Source organism: Borostomias antarcticus (assembly GCF_949987555.1).
Source record: "Borostomias antarcticus genome assembly, chromosome: 4".
In the NCBI taxonomy this organism is placed as follows: Eukaryota; Metazoa; Chordata; class Actinopteri; order Stomiiformes; family Stomiidae; genus Borostomias; species Borostomias antarcticus.
Window position 1 is genome coordinate 589,546 of NC_140237.1, and position 2,088 is coordinate 591,633.

General features: G+C 47.8%; 1 long non-coding RNA gene across 1 annotated transcript; it reads left to right on the top strand.

Moving 5' to 3' along the window:
- The first annotated feature begins 1,280 nt into the window (after positions 1-1,280).
- On the top strand, positions 1,281-1,850 carry LOC311308115. Its single transcript, XR_014630408.1, has 3 exons — positions 1,281-1,428; positions 1,518-1,607; positions 1,737-1,850. It is a non-coding gene; the product is annotated as an uncharacterized lncRNA (long non-coding RNA).
- The last annotated feature ends 238 nt before the right edge of the window (positions 1,851-2,088 follow it).

The window sequence follows — 2,088 nt, forward strand, 5'->3', positions numbered from 1 at the left end:
TAACCCACGACACCGTTAGTATGTGTTTGTTTTTAGGCATTCATTTTTCAGATTTTAACGTTAACAGAATACAAGAAGCCCCAACAACGGAGCTAGGCTAGCTAGCAGGATTTGTTATAGCAGCCATCTTGGCTTTTGGCACGTGGTCCTGTGGAGTGTGCATGTCAGCCAACGAGAGGGTCACCCACCCACTCTCTCTCTCTCTCTCCCTCTCTCCCCTCCCATGCTCTCAGTTGCCAACCTCCCAGTTCTTGTTTGAACTGAGCAAGAAGCAGGTGAGCGGGGCAGGAAGAGGCGCTAAGACGGGGACAGGCATGGCCAGGGGCAGTCCTGGGACAGCACCACAGGCTCTGTGAGTCATGTTCAGTTGAATGCCCTCATGAGTATTAACAGAAGAGCACCATATACATATGCACACATACACTCTAACATGTCGCTCTCTCCTCAGCTCAGCCCAATGGTCTCTGATGGTTCTGTCTGGCCAGCCCTTAGGTGGAGAAACACCTGATCATCAATATAGGCACACGTAAGTACAAATGCACATACGTTTCCATAGACGGGATAAACAAATGGGAATATTGATATTGAGTTAGCGGTAGACATGTGAGATTCATAAGACGCATCACTGACGCCAGTGACGCCACAATATCAGGGAAATTGAGCAATTGCTTCCCTGTAGTGCAAACTTGCAAGATTCGCTCAGTTATTAACCCTTCTTGCCTTTTTTGTTGTTGGTTGTTGGTTTTCTCTCTCCTCCTTCCTCTCTGTGCAGTTCTCCTGTGTGCTGAGCCGCTATCCCATGTATTGCCACTGCTGACAGGGTAGAGCTCAGCCCCATGCAGAAGTGAGTGATGAGGAGAGGTAAGATCATTTTCCCGTTTTTTTTCCCTCCAGTTTTAGGAACCGTCTCAAGAATGTGTTCCCCACTTTTATGCCTTTAAATCAGGGTTGGAGTATTCCAGGTGTGTGGCCATGGCCATGAACATCAGTAGAGGAGGGAACCAAGTGTCTCATTCTCTCTCCACAGTTGTGTGGTTGTAACCCCCCACTAGCTACATATTCATTCAATCTTTATTTAACCTCGTGAATCAATTGAGAGTAAGCTCTCATTTACAATGACGTATAATCACTCTATATTTGAACTTGTACTACAGGTGAGATAATCCTTTTTAATGGTCTCTCTCATTGCTGTGCAAGACTTGGGTGTTCTCCTGCTCTGAGTGCCCATTCTCCTATACCTCCCAGATCTACCTCCACAAGCACATCAAGAGGAGCCATGACAACCTCTGTCTCTGCTGAGGAACACACAGAGCATTATGAAGTAGCCAGTGCCTTGGCGAAGGTGTTTGAGCAGCAGTCATCAATGGATTAACTCCCAAGACACAAGGAAGAGACAGCGCAACACACGCTATGACTCCAGTGACAAAGGTAATATAATAAAGTGCATTCAACAGTCCCAAAAGAGTACTACTTGAGTTGACTAATCTGAGCTAATTTACCTCTACTATATGTTCCAGTGCCCAGGCAGCCGGTCGGCAGAACTCAGACCAGACCAGCTATGCCAGGTGCCAGAGCCGGAAGGCCTGCTCTGCCAGTTATCAATGCAGGTATCCATGCATGTTTGTGTTGGTGAAATGTCTATGCATATTTGCACACTTACAGTTAACGAAGGACTTTCTGAAGACTCATGTACTCAGTTCACTAATTCGCTCATCTCACATCTCACTACTCGGCAGTAGATGTTCATCGCCCGGGTCCTTTGAGCCAAGGCGCTGTGGGCCCAGGCCCTTCAGCCCTTCAGACGTCCAGGCACGAGCAGCATGCATCAGCGATTAGCACCCCGGCCAGACCAGGTCAGGATCTGACATGTCTCATGTCGAGTTGATTCTTCCCCTTATGCCAGAATCACTACGCCGCCAGCACCATAGTTTCCTGCTCATCCCTTTATCCTCTGGTTTTCAGGTAGTTCTCTGATGCCATCGCCTGTGAGACCAACAGCTCCAGCAGTGTTGCCATCAAGCTCTGCAGATGCTGGTATGCTGAATTTTGTGAACTACTTCATGCTGCATGTAGGGATATACTTTGAGC